The sequence below is a fragment of the Petromyzon marinus genome, chromosome 9 (assembly GCF_048934315.1).
Source record: "Petromyzon marinus isolate PM22_M1 ecotype Great Lakes invasive population chromosome 9, UKy_Petmar_22M1.pri1.0, whole genome shotgun sequence".
NCBI classification, from domain to species: Eukaryota; Metazoa; Chordata; class Hyperoartia; order Petromyzontiformes; family Petromyzontidae; genus Petromyzon; species Petromyzon marinus.
The window spans coordinates 3,319,280-3,347,049 of record NC_133675.1 but is presented as its reverse complement, the minus strand read 5'-3'; the positions used below and the strand labels follow the sequence as shown (position 1 = coordinate 3,347,049).

The 27,770-nt window shown below is 40.6% G+C and overlaps 1 protein-coding gene across 1 annotated transcript in view; it reads left to right on the top strand.

Annotated features, from left to right (window-relative positions):
- The window catches only part of LOC116940697 (complexin-1), a 336,567-nt gene that overhangs the window by 58,052 nt on the left and 250,745 nt on the right, over nucleotides 1-27,770 (top strand). The window lies entirely within an intron of this gene.

Genomic DNA, 27,770 nt, shown 5'->3' with positions numbered 1-27,770 from the left:
TAGACTGTGACTACAAACACGCTAAGTGAGTTACCTTGTGTCGACTGTGACTACAAACACGCTAAGTGAGTTACATTGTGTCGACTGTGACTACAAACACGCTAAGTGAGTTACATTGTGTCGACTGTGACTATAAACATGTTAATTGAGTTACATTATGTCGGCTGTGACTACAAACACGTTAAGTGAGTTACGTTGTGTCGACGGTGACTACAAACATGTTAAGTGAGTTACATTGTGTCGACTGTGACTACAAACACGTTAAGTGAGTTACATTGTGTTGACTGTGACTACAAACACGTTAAGTGAGTTACATTGTGTCGACTGTGACTACAAACACGCTAATTGAGTTACATTGTGTCGACTGTGACTACAAACACGTTAAGTGAGTTACATTGTGTCGACTGTGACTACAAACACGTTAAGTGAGTTACATTGTGTTGGCTATGACCACAAACACGTTAAGTGAGTTACATCGTGTCGATTGTGACTGCAAACACCCTAAGTGAGTCACATTGTGTCGACTGTGACTACAAACACGTTAAGTGAGTTACATTGTGTTGGCTGTGACTACAAACACGTTAAGTGAGTTACATTGTGTCGACTGTGACTACAAACACGTTAAGTGAGTCACATTGTGTCGACTGTGACTACAAACACGTTAAGTGAGTTACATCGTGTCGACTGTGACTACAAACACGCTAAGTGAGTTACATTTTGTCGACTGTGACTACAAACACGCTAAGTGAGTTACATTGTGTAGACTATGACTACAAACACGCTAAGTTAGTCACATCGTGTCGACTGTGACTACAAACACTCTATGTGAGTCACATTGTGTCGACTGTGACTACAAACACTCTATGTGAGTCACATTGTGTCGACTATGACTACAAACATGCTATGTGAGTCACATCGTGTAGACTGTGACTTCAAACACGCTAAGTGAGTTACATTGTGTCGACTGTGACTACAAACACGTTAAGTGAGTTACATTGTGTAGACTGTGACTACAAACACGCTAAGTGAGTTACATTATGTCGACTGTGACTACAAACACGTTAAATGAGTTACATTGTGTCGACTGTGACTACAAACACGCTAAGTGAGTTACCTTGTGTCGACTGTGACTACAAACACGCTAAGTGAGTTACATTGTGTCGACTGTGACTACAAACACGCTAAGTGAGTTACATTGTGTCGACTGTGACTATAAACATGTTAATTGAGTTACATTGTGTCGGCTGTGACTACAAACACGTTAAGTGAGCTACGTTGTGTCGACGGTGACTACAAACATGTTAAGTGAGTTACATTGTGTCGACTGTGACTACAAACACGTTAAGTGAGTTACATTGTGTTGACTGTGACTACAAACACGTTAAGTGAGTTACATTGTGTCGACTGTGACTACAAACACGCTAATTGAGTTACATTGTGTCGACTGTGACTACAAACACGTTAAGTGAGTTACATTGTGTCGACTGTGACTACAAACACGTTAAGTGAGTTACGTTGTGTTGGCTATGACCACAAACACGTTAAGTGAGTTACATCGTGTCGATTGTGACTGCAAACACCCTAAGTGAGTCACATTGTGTCGACTGTGACTACAAACACGTTAAGTGAGTTACATTGTGTCGACTGTGACTACAAACACGTTAAGTGAGTCACATTGTGTCGACTGTGACTACAAACACGTTAAGTGAGTTACATCGTGTCGACTGTGACTACAAACCCGCTAAGTGAGTTACATTTTGTCGACTGTGACTACAAACACGCTAAGTGAGTTACATTGTGTAGACTATGACTACAAACACGCTAAGTTAGTCACATCGTGTCGACTGTGACTACAAACACTCTATGTGAGTCACATTGTGTCGACTGTGACTACAAACACTCTATGTGAGTCACATTGTGTCGACTATGACTACAAACATGCTATGTGAGTCACATCGTGTAGACTGTGACTTCAAACACGCTAAGTGAGTTACATTGTGTCGACTGTGACTACAAACACGTTAAGTGAGTTACATTGTGTAGACTGTGACTACAAACACGCTAAGTGAGTTACATTATGTCGACTGTGACTACAAACACGTTAAATGAGTTACATTGTGTCGACTGTGACTACAAACACGCTAAGTGAGTTACCTTGTGTCGACTGTGACTACAAACACGCTAAGTGAGTTACATTGTGTCGACTGTGACTACAAACACGCTAAGTGAGTTACATTGTGTCGACTGTGACTATAAACATGTTAATTGAGTTACATTGTGTCGGCTGTGACTACAAACACGTTAAGTGAGTTACGTTGTGTCGACGGTGACTACAAACATGTTAAGTGAGTTACATTGTGTCGACTGTGACTACAAACACGTTAAGTGAGTTACATTGTGTTGACTGTGACTACAAACACGTTAAGTGAGTTACATTGTGTCGACTGTGACTACAAACACGCTAATTGAGTTACATTGTGTCGACTGTGACTACAAACACGTTAAGTGAGTTACATTGTGTCGACTGTGACTACAAACACGTTAAGTGAGTTACATTGTGTTGGCTATGACCACAAACACGTTAAGTGAGTTACATCGTGTCGATTGTGACTGCAAACACCCTAAGTGAGTCACATTGTGTCGACTGTGACTACAAACACGTTAAGTGAGTTACATTGTGTTGGCTGTGACTACAAACACGTTAAGTGAGTTACATTGTGTCGACTGTGACTACAAACACGTTAAGTGAGTCACATTGTGTCGACTGTGACTACAAACACGTTAAGTGAGTTACATCGTGTCGACTGTGACTACAAACACGCTAAGTGAGTTACATTTTGTCGACTGTGACTACAAACACGCTAAGTGAGTTACATTGTGTAGACTATGACTACAAACACGCTAAGTTAGTCACATCGTGTCGACTGTGACTACAAACACTCTATGTGAGTCACATTGTGTCGACTGTGACTACAAACACTCTATGTGAGTCACATTGTGTCGACTATGACTACAAACATGCTATGTGAGTCACATCGTGTAGACTGTGACTTCAAACACGCTAAGTGAGTTACATTGTGTCGACTGTGACTACAAACACGTTAAGTGAGTTACATTGTGTAGACTGTGACTACAAACACGTTAAATGAGTTACATTGTGTCGACTGTGACTACAAACACGCTAAGTGAGTTACATTGTGTCGACTGTGACTACAAACACGTTAAATGAGTTACATTGTGTCGACTGTGACTACAAACACGCTAAGTGAGTTACATTGTGTCGACTGTGACTACAAACACGTTAAGTGAGTTACATTGTGTAGACTGTGACTACAAACACGCTAAGTGAGTTACCTTGTGTCGACTGTGACTACAAACACGCTAAGTGAGTTACATTGTGTCGACTGTGACTACAAACACGCTAAGTGAGTTACATTGTGTCGACTGTGACTATAAACATGTTAATTGAGTTACATTGTGTCGGCTGTGACTACAAACACGTTAATGAGTTACGTTGTGTCGACGGTGACTACAAACATGTTAAGTGAGTTACATTGTGTCGACTGTGACTACAAACACGTTAAGTGAGTTACATTGTGTCGACTGTGACTACAAACACGTTAAGTGAGTTACATTGTGTTGACTGTGACTACAAACACGTTAAGTGAGTCACATCGTTTCGATTGGGACTGCAAACACGTTAAGTGTGTCACATTGTGTCGACTGTGACTATAAACACTCTATGTGAGTCACATTGTGTCGACTGTGACTACAAACACGCTAAGTGAGTTACATTGTGTAGACTGAGACTACAAACACGCTAAGTGAGTCACATTGTGTAGACTGTGACTACAAACACGCTAAGTGAGTTACATTGTGTTGACTGTGACTACAAACACGCTAATTGAGTTACATTGTGTCGACTGTGACTACAAACACGTTAAGTGAGTTACATTGTGTCGACTGTGACTACAAACACGTTAAGTGAGTTATATTGTGTTGGCTATGACCACAAACACGTTAAGTGAGTTACATCGTGTCGATTGTGACTACAAACACGCTAAGTGAGTGACATTGTGTCGACTGTGACTACAAACACGTTAAGTGAGTTACATCGTGTCGACTGTGACTACAAACACGCTAAGTGAGTTACATTGTGTCGACTGTGACTACAAACACGTTAAGTGAGTTACATTGTGTCGACTGTGACTTGATACACGCTAAGTGAGTTACATTGTGTCGACTGTGACTACAAACACGTTAAGTGAGTTACATTGTGTCGACTGTGACTACAAACACGTTAAGTGAGTTATATTGTGTTGGCTATGACCACAAACACGTTAAGTGAGTTACATTGTGTAGACTGTGACTACAAACACGCTAATTGAGTTACCTTGTGTCGACTGTGACTACAAACACGCTAAGTGAGTTACATTGTGTCGACTGTGACTACAAACACGCTAAGTGAGTTACATTGTGTCGACTGTGACTATAAACATGTTAATTGAGTTACATTGTGTCGGCTGTGACTACAAACACGTTAAGTGAGTTACGTTGTGTCGACGGTGACTACAAACATGTTAAGTGAGTTACATTGTGTCGACTGTGACTACAAACACGTTAAGTGAGTTACATTGTGTTGACTGTGACTACAAACACGTTAAGTGAGTTACATTGTGTCGACTGTGACTACAAACACGTTAAGTGAGTTACATTGTGTCGACTGTGACTACAAACACGTTAAGTGAGTTACATTGTGTTGGCTATGACCAAAAACACGTTAAGTGAGTTACATCGTGTCGATTGTGACTGCAAACACCCTAAGTGAGTCACATTGTGTCGACTGTGACTACAAACACGTTAAGTGAGTTACATTGTGTTGGCTGTGACTACAAACACGTTAAGTGAGTTACATTGTGTCGACTGTGACTACAAACACGTTAAGTGAGTCACATTGTGTCGACTGTGACTACAAACACGTTAAGTGAGTTACATCGTGTCGACTGTGACTACAAACACGCTAAGTGAGTTACATTTTGTCGACTGTGACTACAAACACGCTAAGTGAGTTACATTGTGTAGACTATGACTACAAACACGCTAAGTTAGTCACATCGTGTCGACTGTGACTACAAACACTCTATGTGAGTCACATTGTGTCGACTATGACTACAAACATGCTATGTGAGTCACATCGTGTAGACTGTGACTTCAAACACGCTAAGTGAGTTACATTGTGTCGACTGTGACTACAAACACGTTAAGTGAGTTACATTGTGTAGACTGTGACTACAAACACGCTAAGTGAGTTACATTATGTCGACTGTGACTACAAACACGTTAAATGAGTTACATTGTGTCGACTGTGACTACAAACACGCTAAGTGAGTTACATTGTGTCGACTGTGACTACAAACACGTTAAGTGAGTTACATTGTGTAGACTGTGACTACAAACACGCTAAGTGAGTTACCTTGTGTCGACTGTGACTACAAACACGCTAAGTGAGTTACATTGTGTCGACTGTGACTACAAACACGCTAAGTGAGTTACATTGTGTCGACTGTGACTATAAACATGTTAATTGAGTTACATTGTGTCGGCTGTGACTACAAACACGCTAAGTGAGTTACATTGTGTAGACTGAGACTACAAACACGCTAAGTGAGTCACATTGTGTAGACTGTGACTACAAACACGCTAAGTGAGTTACATTGTGTTGACTGTGACTACAAACACGCTAATTGAGTTACATTGTGTCGACTGTGACTACAAACACGTTAAGTGAGTTACATTGTGTCGACTGTGACTACAAACACGTTAAGTGAGTTATATTGTGTTGGCTATGACCACAAACACGTTAAGTGAGTTACATCGTGTCGATTGTGACTACAAACACGCTAAGTGAGTGACATTGTGTCGACTGTGACTACAAACACGTTAAGTGAGTTACATCGTGTCGACTGTGACTACAAACACGCTAAGTGAGTTACATTGTGTCGACTGTGACTACAAACACGTTAAGTGAGTTACATTGTGTCGACTGTGACTTGATACACGCTAAGTGAGTTACATTGTGTCGACTGTGACTACAAACACGTTAAGTGAGTTACATTGTGTCGACTGTGACTACAAACACGTTAAGTGAGTTATATTGTGTTGGCTATGACCACAAACACGTTAAGTGAGTTACATTGTGTAGACTGTGACTACAAACACGCTAAGTGAGTTACCTTGTGTCGACTGTGACTACAAACACGCTAAGTGAGTTACATTGTGTCGACTGTGACTACAAACACGCTAAGTGAGTTACATTGTGTCGACTGTGACTATAAACATGTTAATTGAGTTACATTGTGTCGGCTGTGACTACAAACACGTTAAGTGAGTTACGTTGTGTCGACGGTGACTACAAACATGTTAAGTGAGTTACATTGTGTCGACTGTGACTACAAACACGTTAAGTGAGTTACATTGTGTTGACTGTGACTACAAACACGTTAAGTGAGTTACATTGTGTCGACTGTGACTACAAACACGTTAAGTGAGTTACATTGTGTCGACTGTGACTACAAACACGTTAAGTGAGTTACATTGTGTTGGCTATGACCACAAACACGTTAAGTGAGTTACATCGTGTCGATTGTGACTGCAAACACCCTAAGTGAGTCACATTGTGTCGACTGTGACTACAAACACGTTAAGTGAGTTACATTGTGTTGGCTGTGACTACAAACACGTTAAGTGAGTTACATTGTGTCGACTGTGACTACAAACACGTTAAGTGAGTCACATTGTGTCGACTGTGACTACAAACACGTTAAGTGAGTTACATCGTGTCGACTGTGACTACAAACACGCTAAGTGAGTTACATTTTGTCGACTGTGACTACAAACACGCTAAGTGAGTTACATTGTGTAGACTATGACTACAAACACGCTAAGTTAGTCACATCGTGTCGACTGTGACTACAAACACTCTATGTGAGTCACATTGTGTCGACTGTGACTACAAACACTCTATGTGAGTCACATTATGTCGACTGTGTCTACAAACACGTTAAGTGAGTTAAATTGTGTCAACTGTGACTACAAACACGCTAAGTGAGTTACATTGTGTCGACTGTGACTACAAACACGCTAAGTGAGTTACATTGTGTTGACTGTGACTACAAACACGCTAAGTGAGTTACATTGTGTCGACTGTGACTACAAACACGTTAAGTGACTTACATTGTGTCGACTGTGACTACAAACACGCTAAGTGAGTTACATTGTGTCGACTGTGACTATAAACATGTTAATTGAGTTACATTGTGTCGGCTGTGACTACAAACACGTTAAGTGAGTTACGTTGTGTCGACGGTGACTACAAACACGCTAATTGAGTTACATTGTGTCGACTGTGACTACAAACACGTTAAGTGAATTACATTGTGTGGACTGTGACTACAAACACGTTAATTGAGTTACATTGTGTCGGCTGTGACTACAAACACGTTAAGTGAGTTACATTGTGTTGACTGTGACTACAAACACGCTAATTGAGTTACATTGTGTCGACTGTGACTACAAACACGTTAAGTGAGTTACATTGTGTCGACTGTGACTACAAACACGCTAAGTGAGTTACATTGTGTCGACTGTGACTACAAACACGTTAATTGAGTTACATTGTGTCGGCTGTGACTACAAACACGTTAAGTGAGTTACATTGTGTTGACTGTGACTACAAACACGCTAATTGAGTTACATTGTGTCGACTGTGACTACAAACACGTTAAGTGAGTTACATTGTGTCGACTGTGACTACAAACACGTTAAGTGAGTTACATTGTGTTGGTTATGACCACAAACACGTTAAGTGAGTTACATCGTGTCGATTGTGACTACAAACACGCTAAGTGAGTCACATTGTGTCGACTGTGACTACAAACACGTTAAGTGAGTCACATCGTGTCGACTGTGACTACAAACACGCTAAGTGAGTTACATTGTGTCGACTGTGACTACAAACACGTTAAGTGAGTTACATTGTGTAGACTGTGACTACAACACGCTAAGTGAGTTACATTATGTCGACTGTGACTACAAACACGTTAAGTGAGTTACATTGTGTCGACTGTGACTACAAACACGCTAAGTGAGTTACATTCTGTCGACTGTGACTACAAACACGTTAAGTGAGTTACATTGTGTCGACTGTGACTACAAACACGCTAAGTGAGTCACATTGTGTCGACTGTGACTTCAAACACGTTAAGTGTGTTACATTGTGTCGACTGTGACTACAAACACGTTAAGTGAGTCACATTGTGTAGACTGTGACTACAAACACGCTAAGTGAGTTACATTGTGTCGACTGTGACTATAAACACTCTATGTGAGTCACATTGTGTCGACTGTGACTACAAACACGTTAAGTGAGTTACATTGTGTTGACTGTGACTACAAACACGCTAATTGAGTTACATTGTGTCGACTGTGACTACAAACACGTTAAGTGAGTTACATTGTGTCGACTGTGACTACAAACACGTTAAGTGAGTTACATTGTGTTGGCTATGACCACAAACACGTTAAGTGAGTTACATCGTGTCGATTGTGACTACAAACACGCTAAGTGAGTCACATTGTGTCGACTGTGACTACAAACACGTTAAGTGAGTCACATCGTGTCGACTGTGACTATAAACACTCTATGTGAGTCACATTGTGTCAACTGTGACTACAAACACGTTAAGTGAGTTACATTGTGTTGGCTATGACCACAAACACATTAAGTGAGTTACATCATGTCGATTGTGACTACAAACACCCTAAGTGAGTTACATTGTGTCGACTGTGACTACAAACACGTTAAGTGAGTTACATCGTGTCGACTGTGACTACAAACACGCTAATTGAGTTACATTGTGTCGACTGTGACTACAAACACGTTAAGTGAGTTACATTGTGTAGACTGTGACTACAAACACCCTAAGTGAGTTACATTGTGTAGACTGTGACTACAAACACGCTAAGTGAGTTACATTATGTCGACTGTGTCTACAAACACGTTAAGTGAGTTACATTGTGTCGACTGTGACTACAAACACGCTAAGTGAGTTACATTGTGTCGACTGTGACTACAAACACGCTAAGTGAGTTACATTGTGTTGACTGTGACTACAAACACGCTAAGTGAGTTACATTGTGTCGACTGTGACTACAAACACGTTAAGTGACTTACATTGTGTCGACTGTGACTACAAACACGCTAAGTGAGTTACATTGTGTCGACTGTGACTATAAACATGTTAATTGAGTTACATTGTGTCGGCTGTGTCTACAAACACGCTAAGTGAGTTACATTGTGTCGACTGTGACTACAAACACGTTAAGTGAGTTACATTGTGTCGACTGTGACTACAAACACGCTAATTGAGTTACATTGTGTCGACTGTGACTACAAACACGTTAAGTGAGTTACATTGTGTCGACTGTGACTACAAACACGCTAAGTGAGTTACATTGTGTCGACTGTGACTACAAACATGTTAATTGAGTTACATTGTGTCGGCTGTGACTACAAACACGTTAAGTGAGTTACATTGTGTTGACTGTGACTACAAACACGCTAATTGAGTTACATTGTGTCGACTGTGACTAAAAACACGTTAAGTGAGTTACATTGTGTCGACTGTGACTACAAACACGTTAAGTGAGTTACATTGTGTTGGCTATGACCACAAACACGTTAAGTGAGTTACATCGTGTCGATTGTGACTACAAACACGCTAAGTGAGTCACATTGTGTCGACTGTGACTACAAACACGTTAAGTGAGTCACATCGTGTCGACTGTGACTACAAACACGCTAAGTGAGTTATATTGTGTCGACTGTGACTACAAACACGTTAAGTGAGTTACATTGTGTAGACTGTGACTACAAACACGCTAAGTGAGTTACATTTTGTCGACTGTGACTATAAACACGTTAAGTGAGTTACATTGTGTCGACTGTGACTACAAACACGCTAAGTGAGTTACATTGTGTCGACTGTGACTACAAACACGTTAAGTGAGTTACATTGTGTCGACTGTGACTACAAACACGCTAAGTGAGTTACATTGTGTCGACTGTGACTACAAACACGTTAATTGAGTTACATTGTGTCGGCTGTGACTACAAACACGTTAAGTGAGTTACATTGTGTTGACTGTGACTACAAACACGTTAAGTGAGTCACATCGTTTCGATTGGGACTGCAAAACGTTAAGTTTGTCATATTGTGTCGACTGTGACTACAAACACTCTATGTGAGTCACATTGTGTCGAATGTGACTACAAACACACTATGTGAGTCACATCGTGTAGACTGTGACTACAAACACGTTAAGTGAGTCACATCGTGTCGACTGTGACTATAAACACTCTATGTGAGTCACATTGTGTCAACTGTGACTACAAACACGTTAAGTGAGTTACATTGTGTTGGCTATGACCACAAACACATTAAGTGAGTTACATCATGTCGATTGTGACTACAAACACCCTAAGTGAGTTACATTGTGTCGACTGTGACTACAAACACGTTAAGTGAGTTACATCGTGTCGACTGTGACTACAAACACGCTAATTGAGTTACATTGTGTCGACTGTGACTACAAACACGTTAAGTGAGTTACATTGTGTAGACTGTGACTACAAACACCCTAAGTGAGTTACATTGTGTAGACTGTGACTACAAACACGCTAAGTGAGTTACATTATGTCGACTGTGTCTACAAACACGTTAAGTGAGTTACATTGTGTCGACTGTGACTACAAACACGCTAAGTGAGTTACATTGTGTCGACTGTGACTACAAACACGCTAAGTGAGTTACATTGTGTTGACTGTGACTACAAACACGCTAAGTGAGTTACATTGTGTCGACTGTGACTACAAACACGTTAAGTGACTTACATTGTGTCGACTGTGACTACAAACACGCTAAGTGAGTTACATTGTGTCGACTGTGACTATAAACATGTTAATTGAGTTACATTGTGTCGGCTGTGTCTACAAACACGCTAAGTGAGTTACATTGTGTCGACTGTGACTACAAACACGTTAAGTGAGTTACATTGTGTCGACTGTGACTACAAACACGCTAATTGAGTTACATTGTGTCGACTGTGACTACAAACACGTTAAGTGAGTTACATTGTGTCGACTGTGACTACAAACACGCTAAGTGAGTTACATTGTGTCGACTGTGACTACAAACATGTTAATTGAGTTACATTGTGTCGGCTGTGACTACAAACACGTTAAGTGAGTTACATTGTGTTGACTGTGACTACAAACACGCTAATTGAGTTACATTGTGTCGACTGTGACTAAAAACACGTTAAGTGAGTTACATTGTGTCGACTGTGACTACAAACACGTTAAGTGAGTTACATTGTGTTGGCTATGACCACAAACACGTTAAGTGAGTTACATCGTGTCGATTGTGACTACAAACACGCTAAGTGAGTCACATTGTGTCGACTGTGACTACAAACACGTTAAGTGAGTCACATCGTGTCGACTGTGACTACAAACACGCTAAGTGAGTTATATTGTGTCGACTGTGACTACAAACACGTTAAGTGAGTTACATTGTGTAGACTGTGACTACAAACACGCTAAGTGAGTTACATTTTGTCGACTGTGACTATAAACACGTTAAGTGAGTTACATTGTGTCGACTGTGACTACAAACACGCTAAGTGAGTTACATTGTGTCGACTGTGACTACAAACACGTTAAGTGAGTTACATTGTGTCGACTGTGACTACAAACACGCTAAGTGAGTTACATTGTGTCGACTGTGACTACAAACACGTTAATTGAGTTACATTGTGTCGGCTGTGACTACAAACACGTTAAGTGAGTTACATTGTGTTGACTGTGACTACAAACACGTTAAGTGAGTCACATCGTTTCGATTGGGACTGCAAAACGTTAAGTTTGTCATATTGTGTCGACTGTGACTACAAACACTCTATGTGAGTCACATTGTGTCGAATGTGACTACAAACACACTATGTGAGTCACATCGTGTAGACTGTGACTACAAACACGTTTCGGGAGTTACATCGTGTCGACTGTGACTACAAACACGCTAAGTGAGTCATATTGTGTCGACTGTGACTACAAACACGTTAAGTGAGTTACATTGTGTCGGCTGTGACTACAAACACGTTAAGTGAGTTACATTGTGTCGACTGTGACTTCAAACACGCTAAGTGAGTCACATTGTGTCGACTGTGACTTTAAACACGTTAAGTGTGTTACATTGTGTCGACTGTGACTACAAACACGTTAAGTGAGTCACATTGTGTAGACTGTGACTACAAACACGCTAAGTGAGTTACATTGTGTCGACTGTGACTATAAACACTCTATGTGAGTCACATTGTGTCGACTGTGACTACAAACACGTTAAGTGAGTTACATTGTGTTGGCTATGACCACAAACACATTAAGTGAGTTACATCGTGTCGATTGTGACTACAAACACCCTAAGTGAGTTACATTGTGTCGACTGTGACTACAAACACGTTAAGTGAGTTACATCGTGTCGACTGTGACTACAAACACGCTAAGTGAGTTACATTGTGTCGACTGTGACTACAAACACGTTAAGTGAGTTACATTGTGTAGACTGTGACTACAAACACGCTAAGTGAGTCACATTATGTCGACTGTGTCTACAAACACGTTAAGTGAGTTAAATTGTGTCAACTGTGACTACAAACACGCTAAGTGAGTTACATTGTGTCGACTGTGACTACAAACACGCTAAGTGAGTTACATTGTGTTGACTGTGACTACAAACACGCTAAGTGAGTTACATTGTGTCGACTGTGACTACAAACACGTTAAGTGACTTACATTGTGTCGACTGTGACTACAAACACGCTAAGTGAGTTACATTGTGTCGACTGTGACTATAAACATGTTAATTGAGTTACATTGTGTCGGCTGTGACTACAAACACGTTAAGTGAGTTACGTTGTGTCGACGGTGACTACAAACACGCTAATTGAGTTACATTGTGTCGACTGTGACTACAAACACGTTAAGTGAATTACATTGTGTGGACTGTGACTACAAACACGTTAATTGAGTTACATTGTGTCGGCTGTGACTACAAACACGTTAAGTGAGTTACATTGTGTTGACTGTGACTACAAACACGCTAATTGAGTTACATTGTGTCGACTGTGACTACAAACACGTTAAGTGAGTTACATTGTGTCGACTGTGACTACAAACACGCTAAGTGAGTTACATTGTGTCGACTGTGACTACAAACACGTTAATTGAGTTACATTGTGTCGGCTGTGACTACAAACACGTTAAGTGAGTTACATTGTGTTGACTGTGACTACAAACACGCTAATTGAGTTACATTGTGTCGACTGTGACTACAAACACGTTAAGTGAGTTACATTGTGTCGACTGTGACTACAAACACGTTAAGTGAGTTACATTGTGTTGGTTATGACCACAAACACGTTAAGTGAGTTACATCGTGTCGATTGTGACTACAAACACGCTAAGTGAGTCACATTGTGTCGACTGTGACTACAAACACGTTAAGTGAGTCACATCGTGTCGACTGTGACTACAAACACGCTAAGTGAGTTACATTGTGTCGACTGTGACTACAAACACGTTAAGTGAGTTACATTGTGTAGACTGTGACTACAACACGCTAAGTGAGTTACATTATGTCGACTGTGACTACAAACACGTTAAGTGAGTTACATTGTGTCGACTGTGACTACAAACACGCTAAGTGAGTTACATTCTGTCGACTGTGACTACAAACACGTTAAGTGAGTTACATTGTGTCGACTGTGACTACAAACACGCTAAGTGAGTCACATTGTGTCGACTGTGACTTCAAACACGTTAAGTGTGTTACATTGTGTCGACTGTGACTACAAACACGTTAAGTGAGTCACATTGTGTAGACTGTGACTACAAACACGCTAAGTGAGTTACATTGTGTCGACTGTGACTATAAACACTCTATGTGAGTCACATTGTGTCGACTGTGACTACAAACACGTTAAGTGAGTTACATTGTGTTGACTGTGACTACAAACACGCTAATTGAGTTACATTGTGTCGACTGTGACTACAAACACGTTAAGTGAGTTACATTGTGTCGACTGTGACTACAAACACGTTAAGTGAGTTACATTGTGTTGGCTATGACCACAAACACGTTAAGTGAGTTACATCGTGTCGATTGTGACTACAAACACGCTAAGTGAGTCACATTGTGTCGACTGTGACTACAAACACGTTAAGTGAGTCACATCGTGTCGACTGTGACTATAAACACTCTATGTGAGTCACATTGTGTCGACTGTGACTACAAACACGTTAAGTGAGTTACATTGTGTTGGCTATGACCACAAACACATTAAGTGAGTTACATCATGTCGATTGTGACTACAAACACCCTAAGTGAGTTACATTGTGTCGACTGTGACTACAAACACGTTAAGTGAGTTACATCGTGTCGACTGTGACTACAAACACGCTAATTGAGTTACATTGTGTCGACTGTGACTACAAACACGTTAAGTGAGTTACATTGTGTAGACTGTGACTACAAACACCCTAAGTGAGTTACATTGTGTAGACTGTGACTACAAACACGCTAAGTGAGTTACATTATGTCGACTGTGTCTACAAACACGTTAAGTGAGTTACATTGTGTCGACTGTGACTACAAACACGCTAAGTGAGTTACATTGTGTCGACTGTGACTACAAACACGCTAAGTGAGTTACATTGTGTTGACTGTGACTACAAACACGCTAAGTGAGTTACATTGTGTCGACTGTGACTACAAACACGTTAAGTGACTTACATTGTGTCGACTGTGACTACAAACACGCTAAGTGAGTTACATTGTGTCGACTGTGACTATAAACATGTTAATTGAGTTACATTGTGTCGGCTGTGTCTACAAACACGCTAAGTGAGTTACATTGTGTCGACTGTGACTACAAACACGTTAAGTGAGTTACATTGTGTCGACTGTGACTACAAACACGCTAATTGAGTTACATTGTGTCGACTGTGACTACAAACACGTTAAGTGAGTTACATTGTGTCGACTGTGACTACAAACACGCTAAGTGAGTTACATTGTGTCGACTGTGACTACAAACATGTTAATTGAGTTACATTGTGTCGGCTGTGACTACAAACACGTTAAGTGAGTTACATTGTGTTGACTGTGACTACAAACACGCTAATTGAGTTACATTGTGTCGACTGTGACTAAAAACACGTTAAGTGAGTTACATTGTGTCGACTGTGACTACAAACACGTTAAGTGAGTTACATTGTGTTGGCTATGACCACAAACACGTTAAGTGAGTTACATCGTGTCGATTGTGACTACAAACACGCTAAGTGAGTCACATTGTGTCGACTGTGACTACAAACACGTTAAGTGAGTCACATCGTGTCGACTGTGACTACAAACACGCTAAGTGAGTTATATTGTGTCGACTGTGACTACAAACACGTTAAGTGAGTTACATTGTGTAGACTGTGACTACAAACACGCTAAGTGAGTTACATTTTGTCGACTGTGACTATAAACACGTTAAGTGAGTTACATTGTGTCGACTGTGACTACAAACACGCTAAGTGAGTTACATTGTGTCGACTGTGACTACAAACACGTTAAGTGAGTTACATTGTGTCGACTGTGACTACAAACACGCTAAGTGAGTTACATTGTGTCGACTGTGACTACAAACACGTTAATTGAGTTACATTGTGTCGGCTGTGACTACAAACACGTTAAGTGAGTTACATTGTGTTGACTGTGACTACAAACACGTTAAGTGAGTCACATCGTTTCGATTGGGACTGCAAAACGTTAAGTTTGTCATATTGTGTCGACTGTGACTACAAACACTCTATGTGAGTCACATTGTGTCGAATGTGACTACAAACACACTATGTGAGTCACATCGTGTAGACTGTGACTACAAACACGTTTCGGGAGTTACATCGTGTCGACTGTGACTACAAACACGCTAAGTGAGTCATATTGTGTCGACTGTGACTACAAACACGTTAAGTGAGTTACATTGTGTCGGCTGTGACTACAAACACGTTAAGTGAGTTACATTGTGTCGACTGTGACTTCAAACACGCTAAGTGAGTCACATTGTGTCGACTGTGACTTTAAACACGTTAAGTGTGTTACATTGTGTCGACTGTGACTACAAACACGTTAAGTGAGTCACATTGTGTAGACTGTGACTACAAACACGCTAAGTGAGTTACATTGTGTCGACTGTGACTATAAACACTCTATGTGAGTCACATTGTGTCGACTGTGACTACAAACACGTTAAGTGAGTTACATTGTGTTGGCTATGACCACAAACACATTAAGTGAGTTACATCGTGTCGATTGTGACTACAAACACCCTAAGTGAGTTACATTGTGTCGACTGTGACTACAAACACGTTAAGTGAGTTACATCGTGTCGACTGTGACTACAAACACGCTAAGTGAGTTACATTGTGTCGACTGTGACTACAAACACGTTAAGTGAGTTACATTGTGTAGACTGTGACTACAAACACGCTAAGTGAGTTACATTATGTCGACTGTGTCTACAAACACGTTAAGTGAGTTAAATTGTGTCAACTGTGACTACAAACACGCTAATTGAGTTACATTGTGTCGACTGTGACTACAAACACGCTAAGTGAGTTACATTGTGTTGACTGTGACTACAAACACGCTAAGTGAGTTACATTGTGTCGACTGTGACTACAAACACGTTAAGTGACTTACATTGTGTCGACTGTGACTACAAACACGCTAAGTGAGTTACATTGTGTCGACTGTGACTATAAACATGTTAATTGAGTTACATTGTGTCGGCTGTGACTACAAACACGTTAAGTGAGTTACGTTGTGTCGACGGTGACTACAAACATGTTAAGTGAGTTACATTGTGTCGACTGTGACTACAAACACGTTAAGTGAGTTACATTGTGTTGACTGTGACTAGAAACACGCTAATTGAGTTACATTGTGTCGACTGTGACTACAAACACGTTAAGTGAATTACATTGTGTGGACTGTGACTACAAACACGTTAATTGAGTTACATTGTGTCGGCTGTGACTACAAACACGTTAAGTGAGTTACATTGTGTTGACTGTGACTACAAACACGCTAATTGAGTTACATTGTGTCGACTGTGACTACAAACACGTTAAGTGAGTTACATTGTGTCGACTGTGACTACAAACACGCTAAGTGAGTTACATTGTGTCGACTGTGACTACAAACACGTTAATTGAGTTACATTGTGTCGGCTGTGACTACAAACACGTTAAGTGAGTTACATTGTGTTGACTGTGACTACAAACACGCTAATTGAGTTACATTGTGTCGACTGTGACTACAAACACGTTAAGTGAGTTACATTGTGTCGACTGTGACTACAAACACGTTAAGTGAGTTACATTGTGTTGGTTATGACCACAAACACGTTAAGTGAGTTACATCGTGTCGATTGTGACTACAAACACGCTAAGTGAGTCACATTGTGTCGACTGTGACTACAAACACGTTAAGTGAGTCACATCGTGTCGACTGTGACTACAAACACGCTAAGTGAGTTACATTGTGTCGACTGTGACTACAAACACGTTAAGTGAGTTACATTGTGTAGACTGTGACTACAACACGCTAAGTGAGTTACATTATGTCGACTGTGACTACAAACACGTTAAGTGAGTTACATTGTGTCGACTGTGACTACAAACACGCTAAGTGAGTTACATTCTGTCGACTGTGACTACAAACACGTTAAGTGAGTTACATTGTGTCGACTGTGACTACAAACACGCTAAGTGAGTCACATTGTGTCGACTGTGACTTCAAACACGTTAAGTGTGTTACATTGTGTCGACTGTGACTACAAACACGTTAAGTGAGTCACATTGTGTAGACTGTGACTACAAACACGCTAAGTAATTACATTGTGTCGACTGTGACTACAAACACGTTAAGTGAGTTACATTGTGTCGACTGTGACTACAAACACGCTAAGTGAGTTACATTGTGTCGACTGTGACTACAAACACGTTAATTGAGTTACATTGTGTCGGCTGTGACTACAAACACGTTAAGTGAGTTACATTGTGTTGACTGTGACTACAAACACGCTAATTGAGTTACATTGTGTCGACTGTGACTACAAACACGTTAAGTGAGTTACATTGTGTCGACTGTGACTACAAACACGTTAAGTGAGTTACATTGTGTTGGTTATGACCACAAACACGTTAAGTGAGTTACATCGTGTCGATTGTGACTACAAACACGCTAAGTGAGTCACATTGTGTCGACTGTGACTACAAACACGTTAAGTGAGTCACATTGTGTAGACTGTGACTACAAACACGCTAAGTGAGTCACATTGTGTCGACTGTGACTTCAAACACGTTAAGTGAGTTACATTGTGTCGACTGTGACTACAAACACGCTAAGTGAGTTACATTCTGTCGACTGTGACTACAAACACGTTAAGTGAGTTACATTGTGTCGACTGTGACTACAAACACGCTAAGTGAGTCACATTGTGTCGACTGTGACTTCAAACACGTTAAGTGTGTTACATTGTGTCGACTGTGACTACAAACACGTTAAGTGAGTCACATTGTGTAGACTGTGACTACAAACACGCTAAGTAAGTTACATTGTGTCGACTGTGACTACAAACACGTTAAGTGAGTTACATTGTGTCGACTGTGACTACAAACACGCTAAGTGAGTTACATTGTGTCGACTGTGACTACAAACACGTTAATTGAGTTACATTGTGTCGGCTGTGACTACAAACACGTTAAGTGAGTTACATTGTGTTGACTGTGACTACAAACACGCTAATTGAGTTACATTGTGTCGACTGTGACTACAAACACGTTAAGTGAGTTACATTGTGTCGACTGTGACTACAAACACGTTAAGTGAGTTACATTGTGTTGGTTATGACCACAAACACGTTAAGTGAGTTACATCGTGTCGATTGTGACTACAAACACGCTAAGTGAGTCACATTGTGTCGACTGTGACTACAAACACGTTAAGTGAGTCACATTGTGTAGACTGTGACTACAAACACGCTAAGTGAGTCACATTGTGTCGACTGTGACTTCAAACACGTTAAGTGTGTTACATTGTGTCGACTGTGACTACAAACACGTTAAGTGAGTCACATTGTGTAGACTGTGACTACAAACACGCTAAGTGAGTTACATTGTGTCGACTGTGACTACAAACACGTTAAGTGAGTTACATTGTGTCGACTGTGACTACAAACACGCTAAGTGAGTTACATTGTGTCGACTGTGACTACAAACACGTTAATTGAGTTACATTGTGTCGGCTGTGACTACAAACACGTTAAGTGAGTTACATTGTGTTGACTGTGACTACAAACACGCTAATTGAGTTACATTGTGTCGACTGTGACTACAAACACGTTAAGTGAGTTACATTGTGTCGACTGTGACTACAAACACGTTAAGTGAGTTACATTGTGTTGGTTATGACCACAAACACGTTAAGTGAGTTACAGCGTGTCGATTGTGACTACAAACACGCTAAGTGAGTCACATTGTGTCGACTGTGACTACAAACACGTTAAGTGAGTCACATCGTGTCGACTGTGACTACAAACACGCTAAGTGAGTTTCATTGTGTCGACTGTGACTACAAACACGTTAAGTGAGTTACATTGTGTAGACTGTGACTACAACACGCTAAGTGAGTTACATTATGTCGACTGTGACTACAAACACGTTAAGTGAGTTACATTGTGTCGACTGTGACTACAAACACGCTAAGTGAGTTACATTCTGTCGACTGTGACTACAAACACGTTAAGTGAGTTACATTGTGTCGACTGTGACTACAAACACGCTAAGTGAGTCACATTGTGTCGACTGTGACTTCAAACACGTTAAGTGTGTTACATTGTGTCGACTGTGACTACAAACACGTTAAGTGAGTCACATTGTGTAGACTGTGACTACAAACACGCTAAGTGAGTTACATTGTGTCGACTGTGACTATAAACACTCTATGTGAGTCACATTGTGTCGACTGTGACTACAAACACGTTAAGTGAGTTACATTGTGTTGGCTATGACCACAAACACATTAAGTGAGTTACATTGTGTCGACTGTGACTACAAACACGCTAAGTGAGTCACATTGTGTCGACTGTGACTTCAAACACGTTAAGTGTGTTACATTGTGTCGACTGTGACTACAAACACGTTAAGTGAGTCACATTGTGTAGACTGTGACTACAAACACGCTAAGTGAGTTACATTGTGTCGACTGTGACTATAAACACTCTATGTGAGTCACATTGTGTCGACTGTGACTACAAACACGTTAAGTGAGTTACATTGTGTTGGCTATGACCACAAACACATTAAGTGAGTTACATCGTGTCGATTGTGACTACAAACACCCTAAGTGAGTTACATTGTGTCGACTGTGACTACAAACACGTTAAGTGAGTTACATCGTGTCGACTGTGACTACAAACACGCTAAGTGAGTTACATTGTGTCGACTGTGACTACAAACACGTTAAGTGAGTTACATTGTGTAGACTGTGACTACAAACACGCTAAGTGAGTTACATTATGTCGACTGTGTCTACAAACACGTTAAGTGAGTTAAATTGTGTCAACTGTGACTACAAACACGCTAAGTGAGTTACATTGTGTCGACTGTGACTACAAACACGCTAAGTGAGTTACATTGTGTTGACTGTGACTACAAACACGCTAAGTGAGTTACATTGTGTCGACTGTGACTACAAACTCGTTAAGTGACTTACATTGTGTCGACTGTGACTACAAACACGCTAAGTGAGTTACATTGTGTCGACTGTGACTACAAACACGTTAATTGAGTTACATTGTGTTGGCTATGACCACAAACACATTAAGTGAGTTACATCGTGTCGATTGTGACTACAAACACCCTAAGTGAGTTACATTGTGTCGACTGTGACTACAAACACGTTAAGTGAGTTACATCGTGTCGACTGTGACTACAAACACGCTAAGTGAGTTACATTGTGTCGACTGTGACTACAAACACGTTAAGTGAGTTACATTGTGTAGACTGTGACTACAAACACGCTAAGTGAGTTACATTATGTCGACTGTGTCTACAAACACGTTAAGTGAGTTAAATTGTGTCAACTGTGACTACATACACGCTAAGTGAGTTACATTGTGTCGACTGTGACTACAAACACGCTAAGTGAGTTACATTGTGTTGACTGTGACTACAAACACGCTAAGTGAGTTACATTGTGTCGACTGTGACTACAAACACGTTAAGTGACTTACATTGTGTCGACTGTGACTACAAACACGCTAAGTGAGTTACATTGTGTCGACTGTGACTATAAACATGTTAATTGAGTTACATTGTGTCGGCTGTGACTACAAACACGTTAAGTGAGTTACGTTGTGTCGACGGTAACTACAAACATGTTAAGTGAGTTACATTGTGTCGACTGTGACTACAAACACGTTAAGTGAGTTACATTGTGTTGACTGTGACTACAAACACGTTAAGTGAATTACATTGTGTGGACTGTGACTACAAACACGTTAATTGAGTTACATTGTGTCGGCTGTGACTACAAACACGTTAAGTGAGTTACATTGTGTTGACTGTGACTACAAACACGCTAATTGAGTTACATTGTGTCGCCTGTGACTACAAACACGTTAAGTGAGTTACATTGTGTCGACTGTGACTACAAACACGCTAAGTGAGTTACATTGTGTCGACTGTGACTACAAACACGTTAATTGAGTTACATTGTGTCGGCTGTGACTACAAACACGTTAAGTGAGTTACATTGTGTTGACTGTGACTACAAACACGCTAATTGAGTTACATTGTGTCGACTGTGACTACAAACACGTTAAGTGAGTTACATTGTGTCGACTGTGACTACAAACACGCTAAGTGAGTTACATTGTGTCGACTGTGACTACAAACACGTTAAGTGAGTTACATTGTGTAGACTGTGACTACAACACGCTAAGTGAGTTACATTATGTCGACTGTGACTACAAACACGTTAAGTGAGTTACATTGTGTCGACTGTGACTACAAACACGCTAAGTGAGTTACATTCTGTCGACTGTGACTACAAACACGTTAAGTGAGTTACATTGTGTCGACTGTGACTACAAACACGCTAAGTGAGTCACATTGTGTCGACTGTGACTTCAAACACGTTAAGTGTGTTACATTGTGTTGACTGTGACTACAAACACGTTAAGTGAGTCACATTGTGTAGACTGTGACTACAAACACGCTAAGTGAGTTACATTGTGTCGACTGTGACTACAAACACGTTAAGTGAGTTACATTGTGTCGACTGTGACTACAAACACGCTAAGTGAGTTACATTGTGTCGACTGTGACTACAAACACGTTAATTGAGTTACATTGTGTCGGCTGTGACTACAAACACGTTAAGTGAGTTACATTGTGTTGACTGTGACTACAAACACGCTAATTGAGTTACATTGTGTCGACTGTGACTACAAACACGTTAAGTGAGTTACATTGTGTCGACTGTGACTACAAATACGTTAAGTGAGTTACATTGTGTTGGTTATGACCACAAACACGTTAAGTGAGTTACATCGTGTCGATTGTGACTACAAACACGCTAAGTGAGTCACATTGTGTCGACTGTGACTACAAACACGTTAAGTGAGTCACATTGTGTAGACTGTGACTACAAACACGCTAAGTGAGTCACATTGTGTCGACTGTGACTTCAAACACGTTAAGTGTGTTACATTGTGTCGACTGTGACTACAAACACGTTAAGTGAGTCACATTGTGTAGACTGTGACTACAAACACGCTAAGTGAGTTACATTGTGTCGACTGTGACTACAAACACGTTAAGTGAGTTACATTGTGTCGACTGTGACTACAAACACGCTAAGTGAGTTACATTGTGTCGACTGTGACTACAAACACGTTAATTGAGTTACATTGTGTCGGCTGTGACTACAAACACGTTAAGTGAGTTACATTGTGTTGACTGTGACTACAAACACGCTAATTGAGTTACATTGTGTCGACTGTGACTACAAACACGTTAAGTGAGTTACATTGTGTCGACTGTGACTACAAACACGTTAAGTGAGTTACATTGTGTTGGTTATGACCACAAACACGTTAAGTGAGTTACAGCGTGTCGATTGTGACTACAAACACGCTAAGTGAGTCACATTGTGTCGACTGTGACTACAAACACGTTAAGTGAGTCACATCGTGTCGACTGTGACTACAAACACGCTAAGTGAGTTACATTGTGTCGACTGTGACTACAAACACGCTAAGTGAGTCACATTGTGTCGACTGTGACTTCAAACACGTTAAGTGTGTTACATTGTGTCGACTGTGACTACAAACACGTTAAGTGAGTCACATTGTGTAGACTGTGACTACAAACACGCTAAGTGAGTTACATTGTGTCGACTGTGACTACAAACACGTTAAGTGAGTTACATTGTGTCGACTGTGACTACAAACACGTTAAGTGAGTTACATTGTGTTGGTTATGACCACAAACACGTTAAGTGAGTTACATCGTGTCGATTGTGACTACAAACACGCTAAGTGAGTCACATTGTGTCGACTGTGACTACAAACACGTTAAGTGAGTCACATTGTGTAGACTGTGACTACAAACACGCTAAGTGAGTCACATTGTGTCGACTGTGACTTCAAACACGTTAAGTGTGTTACATTGTGTCGACTGTGACTACAAACACGTTAAGTGAGTCACATTGTGTAGACTGTGACTACAAACACGCTAAGTGAGTTACATTGTGTCGACTGTGACTACAAACACGTTAAGTGAGTTACATTGTGTCGACTGTGACTACAAACACGCTAAGTGAGTTACATTGTGTCGACTGTGACTACAAACACGTTAATTGAGTTACATTGTGTCGGCTGTGACTACAAACACGTTAAGTGAGTTACATTGTGTTGACTGTGACTACAAACACGCTAATTGAGTTACATTGTGTCGACTGTGACTACAAACACGTTAAGTGAGTTACATTGTGTCGACTGTGACTACAAACACGTTAAGTGAGTTACATTGTGTTGGTTATGACCACAAACACGTTAAGTGAGTTACAGCGTGTCGATTGTGACTACAAACACGCTAAGTGAGTCACATTGTGTCGACTGTGACTACAAACACGTTAAGTGAGTCACATCGTGTCGACTGTGACTACAAACACGCTAAGTGAGTTTCATTGTGTCGACTGTGACTACAAACACGTTAAGTGAGTTACATTGTGTAGACTGTGACTACAACACGCTAAGTGAGTTACATTATGTCGACTGTGACTACAAACACGTTAAGTGAGTTACATTGTGTCGACTGTGACTACAAACACGCTAAGTGAGTTACATTCTGTCGACTGTGACTACAAACACGTTAAGTGAGTTACATTGTGTCGACTGTGACTACAAACACGCTAAGTGAGTCACATTGTGTCGACTGTGACTTCAAACACGTTAAGTGTGTTACATTGTGTCGACTGTGACTACAAACACGTTAAGTGAGTCACATTGTGTAGACTGTGACTACAAACACGCTAAGTGAGTTACATTGTGTCGACTGTGACTATAAACACTCTATGTGAGTCACATTGTGTCGACTGTGACTACAAACACGTTAAGTGAGTTACATTGTGTTGGCTATGACCACAAACACATTAAGTGAGTTACATCGTGTCGATTGTGACTACAAACACCCTAAGTGAGTTACATTGTGTCGACTGTGACTACAAACACGTTAAGTGAGTTACATCGTGTCGACTGTGACTACAAACACGCTAAGTGAGTTACATTGTGTCGACTGTGACTACAAACACGTTAAGTGAGTTACATTGTGTAGACTGTGACTACAAACACGCTAAGTGAGTTACATTATGTCGACTGTGTCTACAAACACGTTAAGTGAGTTAAATTGTGTCAACTGTGACTACAAACACGCTAAGTGAGTTACATTGTGTCGACTGTGACTACAAACACGCTAAGTGAGTTACATTGTGTTGACTGTGACTACAAACACGCTAAGTGAGTTACATTGTGTCGACTGTGACTACAAACTCGTTAAGTGACTTACATTGTGTCGACTGTGACTACAAACACGCTAAGTGAGTTACATTGTGTCGACTGTGACTACAAACACGTTAATTGAGTTACATTGTGTTGGCTATGACCACAAACACATTAAGTGAGTTACATCGTGTCGATTGTGACTACAAACACCCTAAGTGAGTTACATTGTGTCGACTGTGACTACAAACACGTTAAGTGAGTTACATCGTGTCGACTGTGACTACAAACACGCTAAGTGAGTTACATTGTGTCGACTGTGACTACAAACACGTTAAGTGAGTTACATTGTGTAGACTGTGACTACAAACACGCTAAGTGAGTTACATTATGTCGACTGTGTCTACAAACACGTTAAGTGAGTTAAATTGTGTCAACTGTGACTACATACACGCTAAGTGAGTTACATTGTGTCGACTGTGACTACAAACACGCTAAGTGAGTTACATTGTGTTGACTGTGACTACAAACACGCTAAGTGAGTTACATTGTGTCGACTGTGACTACAAACACGTTAAGTGACTTACATTGTGTCGACTGTGACTACAAACACGCTAAGTGAGTTACATTGTGTCGACTGTGACTATAAACATGTTAATTGAGTTACATTGTGTCGGCTGTGACTACAAACACGTTAAGTGAGTTACGTTGTGTCGACGGTAACTACAAACATGTTAAGTGAGTTACATTGTGTCGACTGTGACTACAAACACGTTAAGTGAGTTACATTGTGTTGACTGTGACTACAAACACGTTAAGTGAATTACATTGTGTGGACTGTGACTACAAACACGTTAATTGAGTTACATTGTGTCGGCTGTGACTACAAACACGTTAAGTGAGTTACATTGTGTTGACTGTGACTACAAACACGCTAATTGAGTTACATTGTGTCGCCTGTGACTACAAACACGTTAAGTGAGTTACATTGTGTCGACTGTGACTACAAACACGCTAAGTGAGTTACATTGTGTCGACTGTGACTACAAACACGTTAATTGAGTTACATTGTGTCGGCTGTGACTACAAACACGTTAAGTGAGTTACATTGTGTTGACTGTGACTACAAACACGCTAATTGAGTTACATTGTGTCGACTGTGACTACAAACACGTTAAGTGAGTTACATTGTGTCGACTGTGACTACAAACACGCTAAGTGAGTTACATTGTGTCGACTGTGACTACAAACACGTTAAGTGAGTTACATTGTGTAGACTGTGACTACAACACGCTAAGTGAGTTACATTATGTCGACTGTGACTACAAACACGTTAAGTGAGTTACATTGTGTCGACTGTGACTACAAACACGCTAAGTGAGTTACATTCTGTCGACTGTGACTACAAACACGTTAAGTGAGTTACATTGTGTCGACTGTGACTACAAACACGCTAAGTGAGTCACATTGTGTCGACTGTGACTTCAAACACGTTAAGTGTGTTACATTGTGTTGACTGTGACTACAAACACGTTAAGTGAGTCACATTGTGTAGACTGTGACTACAAACACGCTAAGTGAGTTACATTGTGTCGACTGTGACTACAAACACGTTAAGTGAGTTACATTGTGTCGACTGTGACTACAAACACGCTAAGTGAGTTACATTGTGTCGACTGTGACTACAAACACGTTAATTGAGTTACATTGTGTCGGCTGTGACTACAAACACGTTAAGTGAGTTACATTGTGTTGACTGTGACTACAAACACGCTAATTGAGTTACATTGTGTCGACTGTGACTACAAACACGTTAAGTGAGTTACATTGTGTCGACTGTGACTACAAATACGTTAAGTGAGTTACATTGTGTTGGTTATGACCACAAACACGTTAAGTGAGTTACATCGTGTCGATTGTGACTACAAACACGCTAAGTGAGTCACATTGTGTCGACTGTGACTACAAACACGTTAAGTGAGTCACATTGTGTAGACTGTGACTACAAACACGCTAAGTGAGTCACATTGTGTCGACTGTGACTTCAAACACGTTAAGTGTGTTACATTGTGTCGACTGTGACTACAAACACGTTAAGTGAGTCACATTGTGTAGACTGTGACTACAAACACGCTAAGTGAGTTACATTGTGTCGACTGTGACTACAAACACGTTAAGTGAGTTACATTGTGTCGACTGTGACTACAAACACGCTAAGTGAGTTACATTGTGTCGACTGTGACTACAAACACGTTAATTGAGTTACATTGTGTCGGCTGTGACTACAAACACGTTAAGTGAGTTACATTGTGTTGACTGTGACTACAAACACGCTAATTGAGTTACATTGTGTCGACTGTGACTACAAACACGTTAAGTGAGTTACATTGTGTCGACTGTGACTACAAACACGTTAAGTGAGTTACATTGTGTTGGTTATGACCACAAACACGTTAAGTGAGTTACAGCGTGTCGATTGTGACTACAAACACGCTAAGTGAGTCACATTGTGTCGACTGTGACTACAAACACGT